This window comes from Gracilinanus agilis, chromosome 1, assembly GCF_016433145.1.
Source record: "Gracilinanus agilis isolate LMUSP501 chromosome 1, AgileGrace, whole genome shotgun sequence".
NCBI classification, from domain to species: Eukaryota; Metazoa; Chordata; class Mammalia; order Didelphimorphia; family Didelphidae; genus Gracilinanus; species Gracilinanus agilis.
This window is the reverse complement of record NC_058130.1, coordinates 750,122,481-750,148,315: the sequence shown is the minus strand read 5'-3', so window position 1 is coordinate 750,148,315 and position 25,835 is coordinate 750,122,481. Positions and strand designations below refer to the sequence as shown.

The window sequence follows — 25,835 nt, the reverse complement described above, 5'->3', positions numbered from 1 at the left end:
CCACCCTCCGCCGCGGCGGCGTCTCCCGCTCTCGACCTTCTCTCCCGTCCTCCTCTTCCCCGGACCCTCCGCGACCTGGTCTCCCGCTTTCACAAGGACTTCCGTCTCGTTAAGGCTCGCCACCGGGCGCCATCTTGTGGGTGCCTTTTTCTCCTTCCCTATTCCCCCACCCCCCCCACAACCGACACCGTCGGGGACCGGGGGCCGAAATAAGCTGCCGCCTCGGCTCCACACTAAGCCGCCCAAACTCGCCTCCTCTGTAGCCCGGCAGCCACAAAGCCCATCCCACCTACAACCCCCACCCTGCCCTGGGGTCCGCGTAGCCTCGCGTCCCCTCCCCCCTCACCAAGCGGTGGCGACGGCGACACACACTGAACAACAGAGTCAACTCCGGTCCTCGGCGGATCTAACTGCGCCACACCCGGTGCGTCCTTATATAGGGGCGCGGCGCGACCGTTCTGAGAGATCCCTCCGCGGAAACGCCGAGAAGGGACTATTTCTCCCACGCTAGCACCGCCCCCTTACACCCTGAATCAAAAGAGAGAGTTCATCGTTCTCACCGTCCCCCGACCCTCCTCAAGACGCTGGCTTCCTCTCATAAAACTCTCTCCCGAGCTGGTTTAACGAACTGGCGTAAGGGCAGGCAGGCCAGGGAAGGGGGAGGGGCCATGGCGTGGAGCGGAAGGACTCTGCAGCGTCCTAGGGAGTGCTTTGACCCACAGAGGCGGACGTGGATCACGGACCTGGGGGAGGGGCGATGGAGTGAGCGGTGGGGGCAGGGGAGGGGGAGGGGAGGCTGGCGCCAAAATCCGGCTTGGCCTCGCGGAACGAACCACCCCTCCCTAACCCCCGGCGCGGGGAAGCTTCCCTTTTACCTACGGGGGTGGTCCGTTAGATTCGAGCACCTAAGCTGCGTTGGGGGAAGGGTCCTGATAAACAAGAGACTTGGAGGGCATTCCCTGGGCTCGTGACCATGAGGGACCCCTCCCCCATCTCCACAGACTGTACTCGGGAGTTCTCCCCAGGCCCAGCCCGTACTCCTCTCCCGGCTACCCCTGCTTTATACATCCCCAGTTATGGGCCTCAGTTTCCTTATCTGTAAAATTAGAGTTAGCTGTTGGCTCTCCTTCACAAATCCCTCGCCTCAGTTTCCCCATCTGTAAAATGGGGGAGTCAGACTCAATAACCTATAATTCTGAGACTCCAAGTCTTCTGAGGTCCCTCCCATCCCTGGAATTCATGACAGGCCTAATCATTATTGGCAGTAATTAGCCACATGTCTAATAACTGATTTGATTTGACAAAAAAAATATTTAGAGGCTTCCAAAGTGTTTTCATCATCCACTTGAAACTCCCACCCCCTGGGATCCTGGAGAAGGCTTTACTAGGGGGAAGGGCCCTTTCCTCACAAGAAGTCCCTTAATCAGTGCTTATTAGCTGGCAATTCGTTTGGTCCACAGTAAAATCAGGAAGTTAGGAGAGAGTTTCAAGGTGGAAAAAGCCCTTTCCTCACAACCCTGAGGCCCTAGGATGGTCACTGGCTTGTTCCTCTCCTCCTTCCCACTTCCGGACTCCCCCAGCTTCCTTCAGGTTTCAGCTAAAATCTCATCTTCTACAAGACACCTATTTATGCCATTATATAGATATATATGCATATATATATATATATATATATATACTGTTACTCTATTTTTAAAAATAAATGTTTTCTATCCCAGTAGTAACACCTCTAAGAAGGACAAGGGCTAAGCAAACAAGCTTAAGTGACTTGCCCAGGGTCACACAGCCAGAAGTGTCTGGGATTGCATTTGAACTCAGGACCTCCCAAGTCCAGGCCTATGCCCCCCAATGACTCAATGCTTATTTCTTCCCTCTGTTGCAATTCCCTAGAGCACAAAATTAGGGAAATGTTGGTCAACCTGCCCCTGACCTAAAGACCTGTAAAGAGAGTTAAAATCCAACTCCAAGAGGAGGCTATCAAACATTAATTGTGTTTTGGGGCAAGAGTTGCAAATTGATGTCTTGAATTTAGATAATTTGTCCCGTTGTATCTAAACAATGAAGAGTGTTCTAGCACGTCCCTGGGGTCTCCATTTCCTCATCTGTAAAAGGAAGGGATTGGACTCAATGAGCCCTAAATTACCTTCTAGCTTTAGATCCAGGATCCCCAGTTCACTAAGGTCCTTTCCAGCTCCAAATCTGGTCCTCATTAGATCTTACGGCAAAAACAGATCCATCACCCTTGAAAATCTGTGATCTCACCAATGGGGCCATGGCCTGCACCATGCTACACCTATGAGTTTGCCACAAGGAACCATCCAGCATGCTGGGGACTTTCCTGAGTTCTCCTGAAGTCCCTGAGCTGCCAAAGGAAGACAAAACCTGTCTGTACCTCACTCTGTCTACATGGCCAGCTCATCTTCACTAACAGTTCATTTCTTTGTGGCTGTCCTTCCTAATTTGTAATGTGGGCCAGCCAGTTCCTCTCTTTCTCACAATTGCCCTTTGTGCAATCCTCACCTTCAATACTTGAGGGCCTGGAATTAAAGCTATTTGGCATCAGAAGAATGAAATGGTGGAATAAAAAATGGGTCTTTGTTCCAGGGACAACCAATTAAAACAATTTTGCCCTGTCCCAAAAGCAATCCAGTTTGTCAGCCTCCTCCTCTCTCTATTCTGACCCCAATTCATTGTCCATCTTCAGTGTTAGTTCACAGTAGATGACTTCTATAGAATTTCTGGCATCCTACTGTGGACAATAAACACTCAAGTATTTTTGTCCACTTAGTTTTTCAGGTGTGGATAGTAAAGCCTAAAGTCTTTGAGAGGGTATGTCATTTAGAAGACTATGAAAGGTTCCTGTGTTTCTTTGTACCTACACACCTTCAACTCTGCAACTGAAATATTTATTTTTTGTTTTTTTTTTTTCATTTTAAAAATATTTTCCATATTTACATGATTCATTTTCTTTTCCTCTCCTTTTCCCTCACCCCTCCCAGAGCTGATGAGCAAGCACAACAGGAATATTTGGAGGACTTCAGATTCAGAAAGGTTTTGTTCCACATGCACTCAGATAAATCCAAGTATACATCTCCCTGTTTTATGCCTCTGTTCTTGTTGCTAATCAAGAGAATTATAAAACAAGGCTGTGTCTGTTACATCTTCCAAGGAATCCTGTATTATTTTGACACATATATAAACCATATCAAAAACAAAAATACAATACAGGAGAGAGAAGACTCTATAAATATATATTTATACTTATGCCTTTATGAAAATCAAACTAAGCAAGGCCAACAACAACAAAAACATTTTCCCCTGAGCTACTCTTGACACTTAGAAATTCTGTTGAGTTTTTCTTCCCCCACCTTTAGATTTTCAGATTCAAAAACTCTTAATTTTTTAATTGATTTAAAATAAGCTCTAATGGCATTTACCTCAGAAACCCCTCTCAAGAGACCAGAGTGTTTTATGATGTCAGCTGAGTATTTATTTATGGTGTCACTTAAGGGAAAATGTGTCATGGAGCAAGTAGTTGGCAAACCATTTCGCAAGAGTGATTTCCACAGGGGTAGGGGACTTTCATCTGAGAAAAGGAAAACAGAGCTATAAATAAATGGCTACCAGTAAGAGTTTACTTAAAAACTTAAAAAAGAATTCCTTTTCCTAACAACCTCCATTGCTCTGAGTAGCATGGTCAGCTACTCGGCCTAGTTTAAAACTATTCAGATGATTTTTTAATGATAGATGGGATTTAGGAATTGAAGGAGACTTTGAAGTCATCTAAGTCCAAATGTCCTTATCTTATAGCTAAGGAAACAAGAAAGTTTCAAAGTCAAAATAAGAGAAACAGAAAAAGACAGAAAATTGTTTATTATTATTAAAAATGTTATTATATATAATTGTGTATAATATTAAATTACATCTATATAATACTATAATAATTTGATACAGGTTTAATATATACACAAATTTACATTTCAATGTCTTTCATATTTAATTTCTATTATGTTTAATCTTCATGTATATAGTTTATTTTCTAGAAAATTAATTCTTTTTATACAATAATAATTAAGTATAATCAATGATGTACATGTCAATATAGAATCATTTCTATAAATTTAATTTCTATTATATGTATTTTAAATCTCTGCAATCAGAAAAAATGTTTCCCTTTCTGGCTGTTTTTTCAAAAATGTATAGAAATCTTCATACACTTTAAACTATTTCAGGGATTTAAGATATGACCTTTCAGGCCAACATTGAAATACAAGTGAAATGTACAATGGAAATTTAAAAGAATTCCCCCAACCCCCCAAAACATTCTTTTAGGTTAAGCACAGAATGGGAAAAAGCCATGTTTCCTTCTGGCTGACCTAGTTTCATGTGAAAACTAACACCACACCCTGCTTTTGTTTTTTGTTTGTGCGCAGTAGGGCTGCTGATTAATATACACACATCACTTGGGTCACAAGTTTTGAAAGACAGAGAAAAAACAGCTGTTAGCAGACAGGCAGGAACTGGTGACAACCCAGATTTGGGAGGTGGGGAAAGGGATGAAAATCACACACTGAAAAATCGAATTCTGAAGCCTGGCCTTCCCCTGCCATCTTGGCTGGAGGTGTACAGGGGGTGGAACATTGCTTATATTTTCAGATTCTTGAAAAATGTACTGAGTGGTTTTACTGATTCTTTTTTTCTTTAAAAAAAAATGTCATTTGGAGTGACTCTTTGAAGGATACAAAAACTAAACGTGTTCATAAAAATGCATTTTTTTTATTTTTTTAAACGAAGATCTTACAGGGATGGGTTGAGGAGACCTTTGTTGCGTGGTAGGCTTTTGTCACAACGAACACCTAGAAATTCAGGGACAATGCCCAGTGACTCTTCAAGGAAACAGGATCTCAAGGCCAGGGACCTGGGGATGAAAGGCAGGGAAATCAGGAAGGAGGGGAAGTGGTTCTCTAGGTGACTTAGGGGCTGGGTTGCTTTCTTTCTCCAATGCCCCACTGGGGGAACTAATGGGCATCCCTCCTTGGATCAGCTGTCCCAAACTGGGCCAGACGGGTGAGTCGTCCATCCTGGGAACAGTGACAAATTCAATGCCGCCACCCCCACCCCCCACCCCCCCATAATCCTTCCTTTGCAGAGATGCTCCTGAGCAGGCGTGGGAGAGAAGGAGCCTTCTCAGGGCATGAGCCAATGGAAGAAGGAGCAGGACCCAGCAACAGATACTGGATTGGTGGGGAAGTGAGCGCATGCACGACCTCCCAGCAGCTCACAAAGGGTTTGGCAGGACGGGGAGGGTGGAGAGGAAAGAGAGACACCTCCTCCAGCTCTTCTCTCTTTCTTGCCTCCCCCTCCCTGCAGAGAAGTAACGGCCCTGGAGAGTTACCTCATTCTCTCTTGCATCTGTTGTTTATCCTTTAATTCAGCTTTAGCTGAATCCTGCTAGCTACAGGCTGAGGCAACAAAGGATGCTCCCAACGGAAAGAGATGGGGAGGCGCCTGGGTTTGAAGGGTCGGGGTACCTCCCCGTCTTCTGAGTGATTTGATCTTAAAGGATGCAAGAAGGAGGCCCTGCAGCTAATCCAGTAGCCAAGGGGGCTCCTTTGTAGTTTATCCCTGCCTGGCTTGGATCTGGCTTAATGAAGTAACCAGTTCCAAAGAATTAATTGCACACCCAGCCCCTTTCTAAGGGAAGGCTTTTCCCTCCCTGAGCACACTCAGAAGAAAAGCTTCTTCAAGTATCTTCTTTCTCCTGATGCATAATGATGGGAGGAAGATTTCATTGCCCCTGGAAAATAACTGGGATCCCATCAGTCCCATTGAACATTCTTGAAGTCTGAACAATGACTCCCAATAACAAGGCCTTTCTTTTCAAAGGAGTATATTCTTGCTGTTTCTAAAGAGAAAAGCAGCTCATCAAAATCCCATTCTCGGCAAAAAGCCTTTCCTGGTCCCTCTGATTTCTAGTGCCTTCCCTGGAAATGAGGTAATATGTGCAAAGCCAGAGCACAACGTGTGGCTCCTGGAAAGCATTCCCATTGTTTCCAGTTTATCTTGTCCATCTCTCACTTGTGCATGGTTGTGCTTCCTGAAAGCTGCCTCCTCCATTTGCCTATGAGCTGTAATAGTTAAAATGAAATGATGAAGGGGCAGCTGGGTAGCTCAGTGGATTGAGAGTCAGGCCTAGAGAAGGGAGGTCCTGGGTTCAAATACGGCCTCAGACACTTCCCAGCTGTGTGACCCTGGGCAGGTCACTTGACCCCCATTGCCCACCCTTACCAATCTTCCACCTATGAGACAATACACCGAAGTACAAGGGTTTAAAAAAAAAATGAAATGATGAGGCTGCTAGGGGCTTTAATAACTTTAGTACATCAAAGATCCTGGAAAGAGTTTGACTGAGGCCCAGGGTCACACCCGTAGTGTCTGAGGCTGGATCTGAGCTCAGGAAGATAAAGGCTTACCTGACTCCAGGTCCAGCACTGGCCTTCTCCAGCTCATTTGACAGATGAGGAAACTGAGGCAAATAGAATTAAGTGACTTGCCTAAGATCACACAACTGGTGTCTCTGCTAAACTAATACAGTTACTAATTAGGTCAATTCTAGCAGCTCATTTAATTCTTTTGCCTTAGAGTTGAGGAATCTACTCTGGTCTTTAAAACAACAATTGAGGGGAAAAATGATTCAGCAGGATTGCTTATCCTTGAAATAATCTACAGCATTTAGTCACAAATTGAGTAGTATTCATTGAGCTTTGGGATGTGCTACAAGCGATGGGAAATTGAGAAATGGCTGCATTTTGTCTTGGTAAAATTGGAAATTTATTTCAAAATGCACCTCCCTCCGTCTTGGCAGAGGTGAAGAAGCCAGGGTGGAAAACAAGGCCTACTCTTAGATCTATCGGCGTCCTCCCCTCCTCCCCTTCTTCTGCCATTGTTCTCTGCGGCTGGGCATGGCTAGCAGGATGGGGGAGGGACGGGATACCGCATGAAACGATGGCTTCACAAATAACAGAATTATTTCAAATGAAGCTGTGAAAATGAGCTTTTTGGCTACGGCTTTAGTACTTTAATAGTGATTTAGACTTTATTCGTTTCAGACAAACTTATTCATGGCTTCCTATGTGCAGGGTGTGTGTGTTAGAGCTGCCCAATATGAACGTGACCCCCCCTCCCCCATCCTTGACCTCCCAGAAGTTTTTAATCTGAGCAAAACGGGGCCAACTTCACAAATAACTCAAATATAATAAAATAAAAAAATAACTGGGGCTTGTCCGCCCCAGACGAGAAACGTTCGGGGCTGGCACCGCAGGAGGAAGGGCTTACAGATTCACAGTGAGAGGGTTACAGTAGTCAGGCTCCCCAAATCGGCCTTCTTAACCTGCGTCTGTAAAATGCTATTTAAAATGGTTTAATAACCGTGTTCAAAAGAAGCGATTTCCTCCTTCCTCCCCCGGCTTTTATTTTATTCATTTAATAAAGTGATTCTGAGCCGGGGCGGGGGGTGGGGGGGAGGGGAGGAAGGTGGCGTCCAAGGGCTCCGCCCCTTTGCCCCAGGTGGGAGGGGCACGGAAAAAGCGCCCTAAAATGGGAGTCCGGTAATGGAAAAAAACCCGGAAGGTCGTTTTATATTGTAGCCAAAGGGTTGTTGAAAAAATACAGGCGTTATTTCCAGGCTAACTGGAGCGGAGGGAGGAGAGAGCTTTAGTAAAAGAACGGGGCTCCCCAATGTTTTGCTAATAGAACATTGGAAGAAACGTAATGGTAACGGACCAGCGCGGGGGGCGGTTCTGAGGAAGCCGGGAAGTGTAACTGACATCAGCTTTGGAGACCCGGGACAAAAAGACCACGTGGAGATGCCGGGGATTGAACCCGGGGCCTCATACATGCAAAGCATGCGCTCTACCACTGAGCTACATCCCCTACTCTGACATCTGCTTGCTAAGAAAATCTCACCAAATTGTGGATTCCTTGTTTTGCTTTTCCTCCTAAAATGTGTCGTTTTGAGATTAAATGAAATTGCTCCATGTTTGGTAACAGAACAATCCACAGGAAAAGTGAGCTAAGGTTTAAAAAAAACAAATCAATCTGGACCTCTCCTTGGAATCACCGACAAAAGTAGATGCTTCTTTCTTGCAAAACTGCTTTGTTTGAAAGCTCTGGTTTTCCAGATTGCTCTAGGAAAAAGGAATGGGGGGAGAAAAAAAGGGGGGAAGAAAAAAATAAGGGAGGAGACAAAGAAAGGGAGAAGGGAGTGGAGGATGGGTTAGGAAAGAGAAAGAGAAAAGGTAGGGAAGAAAAAAGGAAGAGAGAGAGGAGAGAAAGAAAAAGAGAAAAGGTGAAAGAAGGGGAGAAAGAGAAAAAAGAAAGAGGGAGCGAGAAAGAAAAAAGGGAGGGAGAAAAGGAGAAAGAAAGGGGGAGAGAAAGGAAGGAGGGAGGGAGAAAGGAAGAAGAAAAGGAAGGAAGGAAGAAAACTACCCTTTAAGGCCTTTCTTTGTGGAGTTGCAACAAATAAAAAGGATTGTTACAATCTGGAGAAACAACTAGAAAATAATACCAGAAAATCAAGTGTTAAATGATCTTCAATCTGTAAGTAGGAGTGCAGAGAAATCTTTGGAAGCAGACTTTATGGAGGAGGTGGAATGTTGAAAGAGACTTTAGAAATGATTTGTTTCCACTTTATCATTTTAGAGGAAAGAAAAAGATAGTTACCCCAAGGCTAAGGCTAGAACAAGAGACAGCTCCCCAGATTTCTAATCACTTACTTTGGGGGGGGGGGGAAGGGATGAGAGAGGGAATGTTACCTGGGGATGGGAACAGCTCTCGCAAAGATTTAGGGGTGGGAGGTGAGCCTGATGTTTCTGGGGTGTGATAGGCACAGCAGTTTGATTTGAAGGGAAGATGTGGGCTGGAAGGTGGTAAGAGGACATTTTGGATACATCAGATGAAGTCATATTGTGTGAGAACACTGAAAGCTTGACTAGTTTGAATTTGAATCCTTTCCAGGGATTCTTAACATTTTTTTTATGTCCTAGACCCTTTAAATGGACTTGGGAGCGCTATAGACCCCTTCTCTGAATCGTAAATGTATGAAATAAAAGACATAGGATGGCAAGGAAGCCAGTTATACTGAAATACAATTCTCAAAATATTTTAAAAGAAACACATTTTGAAGGTCAGGTAAAGAAGCCCTGCTGAGGCAAGAAGAGGCCAGAAATTTAACAGTAGAAAGACCCAACCAAAGATGGAGTTTGAAACACATGACTTCATAGATGTGAGGATATGCCTTTTCAACTTGAATAGAGTCTTCCAATGAAATTCCAGAAACCTGGATCATAGATTTAAAGCTGGATAGGACCTTAGGGCCCTCAACCCAACCTCTCTGCTTTCCAGATGAGGAAACCGAGCCAGAGGGAAATTAAGTGACTGGTACATGATCACAAAGCTAGTAAGAATCAGAAGCAAAATTTGAACCCAGATCTTCTGACTCCTCTCTTTCCAATGTATCACATTGCCCTGCTCTTGGTCTCTTAATGTTTCATAGATAATAAGATCATTTGTCCTCCTTTGCTCACATTCAGTGCCACCGAGGGGGGCAGCTAGGTGGCACAGCGGGTCGAGCAAAAGGTCTAAAATCTGGAGGATGTGGGTTCAAGATACTTCTGAGCTATTTAACTCCAATTGCCTACCCCCTCCCCTTCTGTCTCAGAGTTGCTACTAGAAAGTAAGGGGATTAAATAAAATTGTCACAGGGCTAAAATGCCTTAGTTTTCTCTGGTCTAGGTTCCTAGATTAACTTCTTTTGAGTGGCCTTGGATTCCCTGGAAGAAACCATGTGGTATTCCAAGCCTGGATAAAATCAGAACAATGTCTTCTTCAGAATGACATGAATTTTCATAATCACCCTCTGCAGAGGTTGTGCCATGATGCCTCATCGTGACACTGAGGTTATTCCCCTGGAGACTCCTTTCCCCAACAAGCAACCTAAGGTAGGATCATAGAGAACCATCAAGTCTAGGGGCTCTCAACCTGGGCCCATCAATCCCAGAGGGGGGAAATAATTTTATCTTTTTTTTTCACTAACCTCTAACTGAACTATAGCATTGTCTTCCATTTAGAGTCTGTTTTTAAAAACTTGATTCCAAGAGAATCCAAAGGTCAAGAACCCCTTAATGCAGGGGTCTGCAACGTTTGGCTCTTGAGCCATATCTGGCTCTTTTGAGGGCCAGATGTGGCTCTTTCTGCAGGAGCCATAAAGTCCATTTTTTTTCAGGCGCTGTTACAGGAGCCACACTGTGAGCACTGTACGGCTCTCACGAAATGACATTTTAAAAAATGTGGCGTTTATGGCTCTCACGGCCAAAAAGGTTGCCGACCCCTGCCTTAGTCCAATCTGTTCTACAGACAAGGAAACTGAGTCTCAGGGGCTTAAATGATGTCTAAAGGAAAAGGAAAGACTCAGGAAAACTTATTCTGAGCATCTCATATCATCGAAAGTCCAGGCATCTTCTTTGAACAACCACCTGAACATCTGGTGATAAGCCAACCCTGCGTCATCTAGACTTCATCCCTTGACACTTGGCAGCCTAAACCTTTGGTGTGGATCTGTAAACAACCAACCGGACGGCGTCTGGACCAGATATGCTGAGATATCTTCCAGGCCAGCCTCCTGCCTCTGCTGAGCACCTCAGTAATCCCAAATCTGAAGAGTCCCAATAAAAATCTCAAATGATGTCTGTAGAGTCCCTAAAAAAAAATTCTCTGTAACACAGATTCGATTTCCATCCTTCAGCAAGTTCTCGCCTTTATTGGGATTTCTCTGGACTGTGGCCTCTTTTTGGGTCACCTAACCTCTCTCTTTTTTTTTCTTTAAAAGCTAGCCGTGGGGCAGCTGGGTAGCTCAGTGGATGGAGAGCCAGGCCTAGAGACGGGAGGTCCTAGGTTCAAATCTGGCCTCAGACACTTCCCAGCTGTGTGACCCTGGGCAAGTCACTTGACCCCCATTGCCCACCTAGGAGCCAATACACAGAAGTTAAGGGTTTAAAAAAAAAATGGAAAAAAACAACTAGCCCTTAACTTCTGTCTTAGTATCAATTCTAAGACAAAGAGCAACAAGGACTAAGCAATTAAGTGACAGCCAGAGTCACACAGCTAGGTAGTGTCTTGAGGCCAGATTTGAACCCAAGTTGTCCTAACTTTAGACCTGCTTTTCTATCTACTGAGCCCCCTAGTTACCCCTCTTCCCTTTGGGTTTGGTTTTTAAGTATCGGTTCCAAGGCAATTGAGGTTAAATGACTTACCCAGGGTCACACAGTTAGAAATGGCTGAGGCCACATTTGAACCCCAAACCTCCCCCCTCTAGACCCGGCTCTCCATCTGCTTAGACACCTCACTACCCTCTCTGTAATTTGATCTTAAAGAGTTGCCTAGAACACAACAGGGTCAAACAGGCTCTAAGTGTACAACTGTAACCCATCTTTTTTTTTTTTTTTCCCCTCACTATACTATCTAAATAAAATGTCGCGTGCTATGACGTTTTCTGTCTGAAAGCTCCGTGTTTTTCTGCTATTTTCGACAATGACTAGCCAAGTCTAAGTGGCAAAGCTCGGATTTTAATCATATCTTCTCCCGGCTCCTCCCCACACCCAGGTATGGCAGTGAGCGAAGGAAAGATCGGAATGGGAGAGACTAGATAGCTGTAAGCTCCTTGAATGGAAGGGACTGTCCCCCTTTAATCCTGGTATCCCCTGAACCCAGCCTTAGCGCCTGGTCCATACGTTGTTGTTGAGTTGTGTCTGCCACTTCCTGACCTCATCTGGGGTTTTCTCAGCAGATCCTGGAGTGGTTTGTCATATCCTTCTCCAGTTCATTTGGCAGATGAGGAAACGGAGGCAAATGGGGTTAAGTAACTTGCCCAAGGTCACACAGCTTGTCAGTGTCTGAAGTCACATTTTAGCTCTGATCCTCCTGACTCCCGGGTAGGCCCTTTATTTACTGTGCTCCCTAGCTGCCCCTGGCACATTGTAGGTACTTAATAAATGCTTGTTGTGGGAATTCTGGGAAGATGGCGGCGGCTTAAATGAGCAAATCTTAAAATAAATGTTTGTTGTCTGTTTTTTTAGATAATTAGTTTAGGGTTCTGTTGGCATGGTGCCATGTAAAAATTAAAGGGGAAGTAAAAATTAAAGGGGAAGAGGGGAATAAGCATTTATTAAGCACCAACTATATGCCAGGAACTGCTAAGTACTTTACAACAACCCTGGGAGGTAGATGCTATCATGATCCTCATTTTATAGTTAAAGAAATTGAGGCAGATAAAGGTTAAAAAGGAAGAATAGCCGGGAGAGAATTCTCTCTTCCTTTACTCCTGAGTTAATATACACTCAGCAAATGCAAGCTAATTATAATAACAGAAGAAGTAAGCCATTGTTAACTTGGAAATAACACAGAACTGCCAAAGTAGTCAGAAAAACCAAGCCTTTAATCAGGAAGGGATAAGTCCAATATTTGGCCCTTTACTCAGAATCCGGCGCCAAGACTTTTACAGGGTCTACACGCTGGGACTCTGGGGACGTTATCCCTGGTTGTAATCCCTCACTAGATGACGACTCCAGAGCCATTAAAGTGGGAAGCTTAAATACCTTTCTTAGGGAAAATGGGAACTGAGGATGAGAGGGATAGTTGATTGACTTTACAATGGTAACAAGGAAAATTGAGGAGTCCCAGACAGGAATCACAGTGAGGGGCTGACTGGGGAGTCATTTAATCTTTCTAGGCTACAAGTTTGGGGGCTTTTGGATTCCTTCATTAATACTAGCCAACATTGGGGTAGCTGGATAGCTCAGTGGACTGAGAGCCAGGCCTAGAGACAGGAGGTCCTAGGTTCAAATCTGGCCTCAGCCACTTCCCAGCTGTGTGACCCTGGGCAAGTCACTTGAACCCCCATTGCTCACCCTTACTGCTCTTCTGCCTTGGAGCCAATGTACAGAAGTTAAAAAAAAAAACAAAAATAAAATAATAGCCAACATTTACATAGTACTTTTAGGTTTGCAAAGTGCTTTACTCATATTATTTCACTGGATCAGTCTGAATAATGCATTTATTAAGCATGTCCTATGCCAGGCCCCAATAAAGCACCACTGAATAAGATCACGATGTGTGGGATAAAAATGACCGCTCTCCCCAAATTACAATTATAAACCTGAAGTCAGAAAGCGAGAGTGGAAGAGACAGAAGTTTATTTCTTTTCCTCGCGAAGAAAGGCAAATGCCCTAGTGCCAAATGCAACGCCTGGGTGCAAAGACAGACAGTATATAGGTTCCCCCTCCCTCCTCTGTCGGATCCGCCCTCCCCCCCTTGTCTGGGGGCCAGGACTTACAATCTAGGCAGAAAGCCTACCCCAAAATAGCCAGACACACGAGCTCATCACATGGGAGGGGGTGAAAGGATTGCCCTGAATTTTCAAGGGCGAGAAGAGATAAGGGGCAGCTGCAGCTGTTTCCTGAACCCTGACGATGCCCTTGAAGTGAGATAAAAAGTCTGGTCCTAAAATAACTAGAATTGCTTGAAGCTGAAAACAGCCTTATTGACTCATTTCATTTCTGGGGTGGGGATGTTAGCTGGGTGCTTTACTTTGAGAATTACACACTTAATTCTCTCCCATTCAATCAGGTCCCAAGAAGGCAAAGAGAAAACGTTTTTTGTATTATCCACTATTTCTAATTAAGTCTACCCAGAGAGGCAGTGAGATGAATGGGTAGTGAGTCTATCACCAAGATCTCATCAAGTCCCACCTTGGATACTTATGGTCTATTTGATCCTTTTGTGTTCTAGGCAATTCTTTAAGACTAAAGGGCAGAGAGGGCATGGAGGTGTCTCAGGGGATGGAGAGCCAGGCCTGGAGAGGGGAGGTCCTGGGTTCAACTGTAGCCTCAGATGCTTCCTAGTTGTGAGACCCTGGACAAGTCATTTAACCTCAATTTCCCGGCCCTTTATCTCTTAGAACAAGACTTATATTATTTTAATTTAAAAAAAGTTTATTTAGAATATTTTTCCATGTTTACAAGATTCATGTTCTTTCCCTCCCTCCTCCTGGAGCTGACAAACAATTCCACCGAGTTATACATGTCAAACAAGACTAAATATTGATTCTAAGATGGAGGGTAAGGGTTAAAAAAAGACTAAATTGCAGAGTTGACCTTCATTGATGAAAGGACTTTCCTCCTTTGGGAGATCCCATACTAGTAAGTCCAGTTTATCCTTACAAAATACTTAGCAAGGCATTCAGGAACTCACTATTTTCCCAGGCCCATCCCTCTCATCTTCCCTTCAACTAGGTGCAACCTTGATGTAGATAAGATAAACTGAGTGCAGTCTCAGAAAGAAGAGTAAGAGTAAGCGGAATCAGGAAAGTATTATTGCAGAAGGCAGGATTTTAGTTGGGACTTGGAGGACACCAGGGGGAGCCAGGAGGTGGGGATGAGGAGGGGAGCCATTCCAGGCCTGGGGGCCGGCCCAGAGATGATGCTCTGAGGTGGGAGATGGAAGTGTCCTGTTTGAAGAACAATTGAAGAACAATATTACTCAGTTTGGGAGGGACTGATGAGAAAGAACACTATCCACATCCAGAGGAAGAACTGTGGGAGCAGAAACACAGAAGAAAAACAACTGCTTGATCACATGGGTCAATGGGGATGTAGACTCTAAACGATCACCTTAGTGCAAATATCAATAATATGGAAATGGGTCTTGATCAAGGACACATGTAAAACCCAGTGGAATGTTGGCTATGAGGGTGGTGTGGGGGGAGGGAAAGAACATGGATCATGTAACCATGGAAAAATATTCTAAACTAATTAACTAAATAAAGATTTTCAAATAAAAAAATGAATGGATTTACTGCCCCCCTCCAAACGTGTATATATATATATATATATATATATTACTCAGATTGTGGAGTAGTAGATAGACAGGAGTAGGAAGACTGGAGCAGGTAGGGAGAGGCCAATTTGAAAAGCAAACAGAGGATTTTCTATTTGATCCTGGATATAAGAGGGATCCAGTGAAGTTTATTGACTAGGGAGGTGATACAGTTTAGGGTTAATGAAATATAAAGATCTTCCATGTTCCCAGCATATTGGCCTTAAAGTGACTCAGGCAATCTTCCTTCTTCCCTTGGAACATTGGCCATGTTCCCAGAGGAACAGGGAATTGAGTACGTGTTTTGACGGTTCTCTCTGTCCTTGGAATGACTGGCCACATTCCCAGGAGGGTCAGAAGAAGCCCAGATTGGCCTTGTATGTCTGGAAAACCCAAATGTCATGCCTAGAAAGTGTGGCTGTTTGGCACCTTGGACTAGGCTAGTTCCAGATGGTACGGGGTCTAGTGCTGACTTTAGCCAAACTCGACTTCCTGCCTTCTCTGTTCTGTGCTCAATATAAGCCAACTCGTTCTACGAGGTCCATATAAGCCATCCCTTTCTACTGGCTCATTATAATTTCACCCATGGAGAGGATGCTCTGCCAGGCTCCAAACTGGACATCTGGAACTGAAGCAAAGTGTAAAGATTAAAATTAATATCATTTATTAATTTTTATTTTATTAATTGTTATTATTATTATATATCTTCATATAATAGACAAATAATTATATAATTAAAATTAATAAAATTAAAATAAAAATACTAAATATTCTATTTATGAATATTTTATTAATAATAAACTAACAAAAGAGACTCACTAAAAGGTACTACCCAGCTCGCTCCCAGGAACCAAAGAGAAAAGAGGGAGGAGTTACAGCCAGCCATAAAACAATAACATGACTCACAAATGTGGAGGCCTAGGAGAGACTAAAGGGAATTTTGGGAAAACTAAGGGACTTCTGGGGGATGACGTCCAAGGTTCAAAATTTCCATTTATACACAAGGAACCCCCCCAGCTAGAAAAACCAGATGTGGGTGCTTCCCGATTTGGGGATGTATTGGATTGTCGGATTCTTCTGCAGCCTCTATTTCCGTATTTCCTTCACTCTCCTTGTCTTTCTTTAAATAAATCTATGAATTCTCTTAGGCAAATCTGTGTGTGCTTATTATGCCGTGCAATCCAAACCTAAATTCAGCAGTGCAAAAACAAATATTGCTTTTATGAATATTCATGGCCCGACATACCTTTTAGGTAGGGTGATGAGTTTGCTGAGTGGAAGACAGACTGGAGAGAGGAGATGCTTGGGATGGGGAGACCCACTAGCAGGCTATTACAGTAGTCCAGGAGTGAGATGATGAGGGCCCACACTAGGGTGATGGCAGGGTCGGAGGAGAGAAAAACATGGCAGGGTTCCACCAGTGATTGGACAGAAGGGATGAGAGCAACGAGTCAAAGATGACGCCTAATTGGGAGCTGGGGAGATGGGGAAGATGGTTGTACTTCAAGAGGGAATTTAGGGGCAGCTGGGTAGTTCAATGGATTAAGAGGTCCTGGGTTCAAATCTGACATCAGACACTTCCCAGCTGTGTGACCCTGGGCAAGTCACTTGACCCCCATTGCCTAGCCTTTACTGCTCTTCTGCCTTGGAGCCAATACACAGTATTGATTCTAAGATGGAAAGTAGGGACTTAATTAAAAAAAATTTAGAAGGGAAACAGATAATGAGGGGAGGGGGGAATCTTTGTAGTCAGTTGTACTGAGTGTACTGTACACAGTAGTGATTCCAAGAAGTAAGGGTTAAAAAAAAATAGTCACTGTTTTGTTTTGGTACATATTGGTCCTTTTCCTATTTTTAAAAAATCTTGTCAGACCTAGGAGTGGCATAGCTGAATCAAAGAGACAGGCAGAATTTAGCATTTTTCCCCCCTCCAGAATGGCTGGACAAATTCATAGCTTTGCTAACAGTGCTATATATGCCTTCAACATTTACTTAGCTTTGTAACCCTGGACAAGTCATTTAACCTCTGTGAACCAATTTCCTTGTCAGTAAAGTAGGAATAATCATAGCTCCTCTCTCTTGGGTATTTCGAGGATCAAACGGGAACATTTCTGTAAAGCATTTTGCAAAGTTTAAAGTGAACTATTATTATTCGTCATTTTCTTTTTCTCAACTTTGCCAATTAGATAGGTATGAGGTAGAATTTCAGAGTTGCTTTAATTTCATTTACGTTTTTCTAATGAGTAGTGATTTGGAACATTTTCATATGGTTTTAGCTAGCTGGGATGTCTTTTGAGAACTGCCTGTTCAGATCCTTTGACCATTTATTGATTGAGGAATGGCTCTTAGTCTTACATATTTACACATTTATAAAACTTGGAAATGAAACTCTTTTCAGAGAAACTCACTACAAAGATTCCCCCTCCCCTCATTATCTGTTTCTCTTCTAATTTTTTTTTTTTTAACTCTTACTTTCCACCTTAGAATCAATACTGTGTATTGGTTCTAAGGCAGAAGGGCTGGGCAATGGGGGCTAAGTGACTTGCCCAGGGTCACACAGCTAGGAAGTGTCTGAAGCCACATTTGAACCCAGGACCTCCCGTTTCTAGGCCTGGCTCTCAATTCACTGAGCTACCCAGCTGCCACTACAATGTCACTTTTGATGTCTGTCACCTTCTCGTGTACACTTTTCAGATTACACCTTCTCTGTATGGATTGTCTTCCTCCTATCAGAACTCAGAGATTTTTTTCCCTTTTGAGTTTGTATTGAGTGCAGTCGGAGTGCTTGGCACAAAGTATACATTTAATAAATACTTTTTCTTTCATCCATTTTCTGTTTTATTTTTTTTTTCTATTCCAATGATTCCCTACTAAACGGCAAGCTCCTCAAGCAAAAAACCGTGATCTCATTGGGACTCAGTTTCCTTATCTCTAAAATGGGAATCATAATTTTCCCACAACCAACCTCAAAGCACTGATGAGAAAGAAAGCCCCTTTGTAAACCTTAAAGGCACCATTTCAGCCTGAGCCATCAACTGAGGCCAGGCACGGCGTCTGTTCCCACTGGCCAAACAGGAGATTTTATACTTAATAGACACTTCAGTGGGGTCTCTTGGATTTAAATGCACTCCCATCCCACCATACCCTCTCTAAACTTTTTTTTTCATGTCAGTAAGTTTATTTATTTGTTTGTTTTAAATCTTTTTCCATGGTTACATGATTCACATTCTTTCCTTCCCCCCTCTTGGAGCTGACAAGCGATTCCACTGGGTTATACAGATATATTATCTCTCGATGCCTACTTCCATATTATTCATTTTTGTAATAGAGTCATTTTTTAAACTGAATCCCCATATCTTATACCCATATAAACAAGTGATCAATCATATGTTGTCTTCTGCGTTTCTGCTCCCACAGCTCTTTCTCCTAATTCTCTCTCAGCTTTTGAAAACATTCTTTTCCTTTAAAGCTTATTGTGATCACTCGCTAGCAAAAATGAATAATATGGAAATAGGTAGCAAGTGAAAACATCTGTACAACCCGGTGGAATTACTCTTGGGCTCTGGGAGGAGGGAGGGAAGAAGGGAAGGAGAGAAAATGTAAACGTGGAAAAATATTTTAAAATAAAAATTGTTTAAAAATAAAGCTTATTAGGGGGCAGCTGGGTAGCTCAGTGGATGGAGAGCCAGGCCTAGAGATGGAAGGTCCTGGGTTAAAATCCAGCCTCAGACACCTTCTAGCTGTGTGACCCTGGGCAAGTCACTTGACCCCCATTGCCTAGCCCTTCCCACTCTTCTGCCTTGGAGTCAATACACAGTATTGATTCCAGGATGGAAGGTGAGGGTTTAAGATAAATAAATAAATAAATAAAATAAAGCTTATTATGAGAGCAGAGAGAGCCCTAGGAATGAGGGCTGGGAGGGACCTCAGAGATGAGGACATTCTGCCTTCTGTACCCTGCAAGCCCCTGGGGAGCCGGGGTTGTTTCATTTACTTTTTGCTGTCATCAGCAGCCCTTGGCACAGTGCCCTAACACGTAGTAAGTCCTTAATAAATGCTGGTGGAGGGCTCAGGGGATTGAGAGTCAGGTCTAGAGATGGGGTTCAAATTTGACCTCAGACATTTCCTAGCTGTGTGACCCTGGGCAAGTCACTTGACCCTCATTGCCTTAACACACTTCTGCCTTGGAACCAATACACAGTACTGATTCTAAGACAAAGATAAGGGTTTTAAAACATAAATAAATAAATGCTTGTGGAATTGCAGAATTGAAGAAATGTTGAGGTCCAGGAAGAAGAAAAGTAGATTTGGGGGGTACAATGGGGTTTATAGACTATTTTATATCTTGCTTTAGGGTATAAACATTTAGGAAGCATCCACCGTGGAGCTGCTATAATATAATGGGCAGCGTCAGGGAGTAGGCAGAGAGCCCTTCTCTAAGCCAGGAAGGGGTGCTCACAGCCTGCCCTACCTAACGGCCCTGCGAACCTCAGCCTACCAGTCCAGTCTTGTAATACGGCCAACAAGCGCTCATTCTGCGCCGAGTGCTGGGGGTTCAAAGAAAGATAAAACCAGGCAAAAACTGTCTAAGAGCTCCCACTCTAAGGGGGGGAATAGCAAATAATTAAGTACATTGAACACATCTCTGTGTGGGTGTGTACACACATGTATGTACATCACGTACAGATATACACATGTGTATAGATATAGAATATTTCCTTCCTGTCTATGATATATAATTTATAATTACACACAGTGCTATTACAAATTATATATTATATATATAATAGTGAGAGGTAATATATTATATACAAATTATAGTCATATTACACATGCCTGATATATAATATAAATTATATATATATCATAGACATTATATATGTCTATTATATGTAATAGTGAGAGGAAACATATACAAATCATAGACATTATCATTATGTGTGTCTAACATATATTAGAGGTAATATAAATTATAGACATATTACACATGCCTGATACATAATATAAATTATATATATTATAGACATTATATATGTCTATTATATGTAATAGTGAGAGGTAACATATACAAATCATAGACATTATGTATGTCTAACATATATTAGAGGTAATATAAATTACAGACATATTATGCACATTACATATGCCTTGTATGTAATAATAGTGAGAGGTACTAGATATCATAGACATTATATATGTCCATTATATGTAACAGTGAGAGGTACTAGATATTATCTACAAATTGTAGACCTTGTCATAAAGTGAGAGATAACATATAGAGACAATTACATGTGTGCATGATATATAACAGTGAGAAGTAATATTTATCACAGCCAAAGTAGAGGCCTGCTCTATGTCTGTAAGAGGCACTAGTGAAAGTCAGTCTCCTGTATGCATGCATCCATGATCTATACGCCATGTGTGTATGTAGCACAGGAGGGAGGTCATATATACGGTGTGGATCCATTACATGTGTGCAGGAGGTGTTGTGTAAATATAGGTGGTGCAGGAGGTGTTGTGTAAATATAGATACTAGATGGGAGGTAACAAACACGTTCTTTGTACATCATTTGTGTGTTTCTCTATACACACACTAGATGGGAGGTTCTATTTGTGTATTTACGGTACATAGGTGTTCTCTATGTGTATATACGGTTATACCTGTGTTATCTACATTGTATATAATAGACGGGAGGTCTTCACAAAGGGTAAGGGAAGTCGTGATTAGGATAAAAGTCGTTTTAATATAAAAGCATTTTAAAATCATAAAGTCTTTATTTAAGGAATACAGGAACCGGTTGCTTTTCGTTTTTAAGTACTAACGAGGAATCTGTATTCAGGAGGAAACGCAGTATTCTTTTAATTGGTATGGAAAAGTAGGTGATTGATTGCTGTTTTTTAATGGAAGAAGCGGGTTTTGTTTATGTTCTTAAAGCGAAGTCAAATCAAAAGCGTGCAGCCTCCCCGTCGGGGAATCGAACCCCGGTCTCCCGCGTGACAGGCGGGGATACTTACCACTATACTAACGAGGATTGGCTTGTGGGAAAGCGCTGGCATCTGCGCCTTTAAAGGCAGCGGGCGCGCGCCCTCTTAACGTTCTATTCTGTATTTTGTGGGGTTTTGCTCAGCCACAAACCGAGAACCCTAGAGCGGGCCCTGCGGCTCCCCCATTCACCCTCTACTCTTTTCTTCTTAGGAAGTCAAAGTCAAGGTCAAGTCCTAGACCCGGGGCGACCGGGCCATCGATGCGATGCGCGCGCAGAGAGCCTACACACGGCCGCCCTCCCCTTCCGCCTACTCCGGCGAGGGAGGGGGTGGGGAGGCCAAAGTCGGTCCCCAAATGCGCGGACGTGCTCCTCCGCGGTTTCGGGGGAGACAGGCCGGCGTGCTCCGCAGATGTAGAAATAACAAGGGATAAATTTTTAAAACAAACCGTGTGCACGTGAGGAAAAAGAACTGCTTCTGCCGAAACCCGGGATCGAACCAGGGACCTTTAGATCTTCAGTCTAACGCTCTCCCAACTGAGCTATTTCGGCCGCTGGAGGGGCGCTTGCCAAGACGTCGCTACTAACTCTTACTCGCCTGGACTCTTTCCGGAAGTTTTTCAGCTTCCCCGTTACGCCGGCCCCTTCTCCTCCGCAGTTTTTGTCTTGTTGGGTAAAATCCTCGGTTCTCAGAGCCCTCTTCCTTCGTTCCAGGTTTTGCTTGGGAGGCCTCGGAGTGGAGAATATTCCGCCCAGCCCGGCTTTACAAAGAGCCTACTTCGGCTTGGAACTTTCCCGGGAATTCCATTGCCCTCCATCTCCCACCCTGGAGCCTTTGCCCTGGCTGTGCCCCTTCCCCCTCCCCGCAAATCTGGAATGCACACCGTAACCTCCTAGTCCTAAAAATTAATTTTTATAACAAATTTTCACATACGTTTTTCAACGTTATATGATCCATATTGTCCAAGGGTTTTAATTAAATGATTGTCAATTGCCTGTCTGACCCAACCTGTGCAAAGGATTGTGGGATTTGGGGCATTTGCAAACCCAAGAAGCCCTGCCCAGGAGGCACCATTTTTTCTAATGAAGTTAATAATAGTGAGGATTTCCCATAGTCCCCATAGTCTTTGGTTTGTTTTCTTTTTAAACCCTTATCTTCCCCCTTGGACCCAATACTGTGGTTTGACTCTGAGGCAGAAGAGCTGTAAAGGCCAGGCAAATGGGGATTAAGCGACTTGCCCAGGGTCACACAGCTAGGAAAAGTTTGAGGTCATATTTGTACTCTGGTTTTTCTGTCTGGCGGAAAGACTCTATCCTTAGCTGCCCTTTAGGGGAATATCCGAGGAGAAAAATTCTCTGTATTTCTCCATGCACTTAACCAAGGAAAGTTAGTCTAGCTCATTTGGGGAGGGCCTTGAATGCCAGACGAGTCCCTCCCCTCTCCAATTACTCCCTAGTTAGGATTATCAATCTAGGGTTGAAGGGAATCCGAAATGGAGACAGCGATTTGGGGCATCATCTTTAGAGCTTCTGAGGGCTCAGGAGATCATTAAAGAAGGAGGAGAAGATGGCTAGGGTGGGGGTTGGGGGGTGTCAAATCAGGTCAAGAAGCATTTATTCAGCGCCTGCTGTGTACCAGGCATTGTGCTGGGTGCTGGGGACCCAAAAGGCAAAGGACAGTTGTTGTCCTCACAAGGAGACCACCTGCAAATGGGCTCTGGCCCAATTATACAGGAGCCCCCCCAGTTAATGGCCCGAGGGCAGGCACTAGTATTGAGATGGTCAACAATCAGAAAGGTCATTATTATCGAGGTAGAGGGCAGGGGCCAAGCAGTGGCGCCTCTGAAGCTATGGGCAGGCAGGCTCTAGGAGGATTCACAGGGGGTCCTTGAGGGGAGAGGCTGCACCCCCAGAAGAAGTGAATACACCAATGGTGGAGACGCGAGCTTCAATTCTGCCTGTGACATTTCTGAGCTGGGTGCCTCTACTGCCCCCGCCTCAGTTTCCCCATCTGTAAAATGTAATGACTAATACTAACCCTCAGCATTTACAGAGGGCTTTAAGATTTGCAAAGCATTTCACTTGCATGGACTAATTTGATCCTGATGAAGGTCAAGGATCCGTGCAGGACCGACTCCACAAGTACGTTTTGAGGCTCAAATGAATTCGTTCCTGTTGGACTCGGGCCAGGAAAGCCCTCAATAAATGTGAGATAGCTTAAAATTCTTGACTACATTTTTTATTCTCTTTTGTTTTTCATTCCCGTTTCTGAATATATTCCCACCCCCTCCCCACCCCCCACCAGCCAGCCTTTGTTACAAAAAACAAACAAAAAAACCAAAAAAAAAAAACGGGCTACCGGGACCTTGTATGCAATATGCCACAGGAGGAAGGCGGAGCTTTCTCCTGGGTTCCCCGGGGCCTAGCGTGGTCATTCTATTTCCGCCCAGCTCAGGCTGCTTTCTCCCCCCCCCCCCCCCCGCCCCCGCCCTTCCAAGGACCCAGTAACTTTGGATATCATTTTCCCAGAACTTAAATGTCAGCTCTTACTAACTGGCGATCACGATCGCGAGCTGGAAAGGGTCCTCTGAGGCCACTCGAACCACCCTCCCACTTTCCATACGAGTAAGCTGAGGCCCAAGAGAGAAAGTGCCCCATGATTATACCTAATGAATCAGCCATACAGGCTAGAGGCTCTGCCACAGTACATAATACAGGCATTGCTTTAGATGTAATCTAAAATCTATCATCATAGAGAATCTATTTATTAAAGTAGTAACCTCTTATATCATACAAATATAATATGTGCCATATATTTCTGTGTTCTATAAAATATATACAATACATACTATAGACATTATTTTATGTATCAGATCTAACCTATCATAGTACAGACAGGATTGATTTATTGAAATGGTAACTTCTTATAGAAATATAGGCAATATATTTGTATTATATATCATATGAAATATATTTGTATTATATATTCTATAAAATATACCACCATACAAAACATAGGCATTATTTTATATATCAGACACAATATATTAATATATTATAATACAGAATTTATTAAAATGATAACTTCTTTTATAAATATAATATATGCAACATATATTATATATTCTATAAAATATATTTTTGTATTTGCAGGATATAAAATATATCACCATACATAACATAGGCATTATTTTATATATCAGACATAATCTATCGTAATACAGAATTAATTTATTAAAATGGTAACTTCTTATAGAAATATATGCAGTACATTTGTATTATATATCATGTAAAATATATTTGTATTGTATATTCTATAAAATATACCACCATACAAAACATAGGCTTTATTTTATATATCAGATATAATCTATCAAAATACAGAATTAATTTATTAAAATGGCAACCTCTTTTATAACTATAATATACGCAACATATGTATTATATATTCTATAAAACATATTTTTGTATTTGCAGGATATAAAATAGACCACTATACATAGACATTGCTTTATGTATGAAATAAAATATATCATAATATATGACTATTTATTAAAATGTTAACTTCTTATAGAATTATATATATAAATATAATAAAACAAATATAAAATTATGCTGCATGCATATGTTTGTTGCATTTTATATAAAGTATACCACTATACATACTATAAACATTATTTTCTGTAGTATATATAATTTATCATAATACATAATCTATTCAAATGTTAAATTATATAACTATAATAAATGCAATATGTTTTTGTTATAAGTGATATAAGGTACCCACTATACATACTTTAGGCATTTTTTTTATGTATTATATATAATCGATCTCAATACATAATCTATAAAAATTTTAAATTATATAGTTATAATATATGCAACCTATTTTGATATATAAAGTAGAGTGTCATACATAGTATAAATAACATTTTATGTATTATATATAATCTATCATAATACATAATCAAATTATAACCATGTTAACTTCTAAAGAAAAAATATTTCTGAAAAGGAGAGAGAAAGGCAAAAAGAAGTGTAACGTTTCCCCCCCAACTCTTTCATACGCTTTCAGTCTGTATCTAAAAGGCTTTCCTTTGCTTTATTGAAAAAGCATTCAAAAAAGAGATCACGGCCTCCCCGTCGGGGAATCGAACCCCGGTCTCCCGCGTGACAGGCGGGGATACTTACCACTATACTAACGAGGATGTGCCCTGCTCCAAATCTGTCAGGAACCACCATGTAATTACCACGTGTCTCGGCCCGGGTCCACCACGTGTTCTTGCAACCTCCAGACCTCATTCTAAACTAGTGCAGCTGAGACGTCTTACCTGGAGGCTGATCCCAGCCGGGCTTTGCAACTCGCCCCAGTGGGATGGCACCTCCTCTCCATTTGGGCAACAGCTTCCTGCATACAAAGATCCGCAGTGGAATTTGTGCACGTTGTTAAAGGAAAGCGGCTTCCTACAGCACCTTTTGCAGCACAACCTGCTCTCAGGCATGGGGATGTAGCTCAGTGGTAGAGCGCATGCTTTGCATGTATGAGGCCCCGGGTTCAATCCCCGGCATCTCCATTGCGTTTGATTTTTCCTCCTTAAATATGAGCCTAAAATTCAAGGGAGAGCAAAGCGCAACGCACCTCGGCGTTCTCGGCTGAGCGAGAGCGAGGCCCTCTCCTCAAGCGGTCAGAGACTTCTGCGCATGTGTTTTCCGCAGGAAAGAGCGAGGGCCCCCTAGTGGCCAGAGGGCTCTGTGCAGCAGGCGGGGCTGAAGATGCTTTGGTTCCACCGTGGTCCATGGGGATGCTCTGTCTCATCCCCACTTTGAGCCTGATAGCTGCAAGAAAGCAACAGTATCCATACTGATGGGGGATCAGGGATTGGGCATCTCGTTCTCCTGATTCCCTAGGATGGTGGTCACTGG

The 25,835-nt window shown here is 42.9% G+C and overlaps 1 protein-coding gene and 5 non-coding genes across 6 annotated transcripts in view; 1 reads left to right on the top strand and 5 right to left on the bottom strand.

Moving 5' to 3' along the window:
• The window catches only part of UBC (ubiquitin C), a 12,654-nt gene extending 12,232 nt beyond the window's left edge, over positions 1-422 (bottom strand). Inside the window, exon 1 of the mRNA XM_044658737.1 lies at positions 347-422. The gene's annotated coding sequence lies outside the window, so the exon portion shown is untranslated. The remainder of the gene's footprint in view (positions 1-346) is intronic.
• A 7,438-nt stretch (positions 423-7,860) lies between these two features.
• TRNAA-UGC lies at positions 7,861-7,932 on the bottom strand. Its single transcript has one exon. It is a non-coding gene; the product is annotated as a tRNA-Ala (tRNA).
• Positions 7,933-20,888: 12,956 nt separating this feature from the next.
• TRNAD-GUC lies at positions 20,889-20,960 on the bottom strand. Its single transcript has one exon. It is a non-coding gene; the product is annotated as a tRNA-Asp (tRNA).
• Positions 20,961-21,391: 431 nt separating this feature from the next.
• TRNAF-GAA lies at positions 21,392-21,464 on the bottom strand. Its single transcript has one exon. It is a non-coding gene; the product is annotated as a tRNA-Phe (tRNA).
• A 3,584-nt stretch (positions 21,465-25,048) lies between these two features.
• TRNAD-GUC lies at positions 25,049-25,120 on the bottom strand. Its single transcript has one exon. It is a non-coding gene; the product is annotated as a tRNA-Asp (tRNA).
• A 294-nt stretch (positions 25,121-25,414) lies between these two features.
• On the top strand, positions 25,415-25,486 carry TRNAA-UGC. Its single transcript has one exon. It is a non-coding gene; the product is annotated as a tRNA-Ala (tRNA).
• Positions 25,487-25,835: the final 349 nt, after the last annotated feature.